Here is a 1,343-nt window from a genome sequence, read left to right on the forward strand (position 1 = left end):
GTGTGTGTGTGTGTGTGTGTGTGTCAGTGTGTGTGTGTGCGCGCACGCAGCTGTGTTGCGCAACTGGCTCATCCATCCATTCTGTCTGAAAATATTAACTTTGCGCAGGAGTTTACTACCATAATTACTGTAAACACAGAGGAACTCAGATGTTTGGTAGAACATAGATCTTTGTTTATTTCATAATTGATATTAAGAAACGAGTCTCTGCGTCTCAGTAGAGTTTTCATGACGTCACGTGATGTTGGAGAGTCTCCACAAACGCTGCGAGCACTGCAGCCTTTGTGTGCAGTCTGTTTGTCTGTCAAGCTTTTGCTCTCCTACTTACAGCATTTTCACAAGTTGTAAAGTGTCCTTCCACGTGTCATTTTGGACCAAGTATGAAACACCTCCACTGCTGGCGAGTGTGCGTGCGCTCCAGAGTGCGACCATAACTCAGCCTTTAGAATCAGATGGATGAGACGATTCCATCGGTCATGACTCTGCTTTGGGTGGACTGGACTGGCACAGTCCCGATGGGTCTGTCAGCTCCCTCTGGAAAGCTCCTGTGGAACCCCAGTTCAATCACTGCTGCTGCATGTGCACGTGTGGCGCATGTGGTTCGCTGCGTCGCGCTCCCAGAGCGCAGCAGTGCCAAACTAAAAACTGATTTTCCCTCAAAACAGCTGATGAGCCACTCGTCATCAGAAAATTATATCTGTTTATAAATAAAAGCTCTGCGTGTTACACTATTTATTACATCCTCCAAATCCGTTCCTGTTAAATGTATTTTTGGCACAACTTTGCGCGTCCTTTATTTAACTGCGTCCATGTGGATGTAAAAAATGTTAATCATGTGGATGTAATAAATGTTAATCATGTGGATGTACTAATTGTTAATCATGTGTGTCTGCTGTGAACAATAATCATTTTCACATCATGAACAGTTTCTCAGAATCACCTCTACGTGTCTCCAATGAAACCAAAACCACAGAAACGTGTGACACCAGACCTGGAGTTGGCGTGGGGCTGCTCACATTTCCACGTTCAGTTGAGTTTTGATACATCCGGAGAGTTACGTGGAAAATGACGTACGCAAGGTTTTTGTGTGTACGCACCGTTGATACATGAGGCCCCAGGTGACAATATATGAACCCAAATACAGCTGTGGAATGTCAATGATAAGTTATAAAAGAGCAACATGGCAATATGTGACTCATGTTGTCTGTTGAAGAATGTTCATGGGTTGACTGAGTTATTTTAGTGCTTTAGAATTAGCTTTTTGCTAAAATATTCAGTGCATTAGTGCGCGCGCGCGCGTACGTGCGTGTGTGTGTGTGTGTGTGTGTGTGTGTGTGTGTGTG

The sequence above is a fragment of the Austrofundulus limnaeus genome, unplaced genomic scaffold (genome assembly GCF_001266775.1).
Source record: "Austrofundulus limnaeus strain Quisiro unplaced genomic scaffold, Austrofundulus_limnaeus-1.0 Scaffold28, whole genome shotgun sequence".
NCBI lineage: Eukaryota > Metazoa > Chordata > Actinopteri > Cyprinodontiformes > Rivulidae > Austrofundulus > Austrofundulus limnaeus.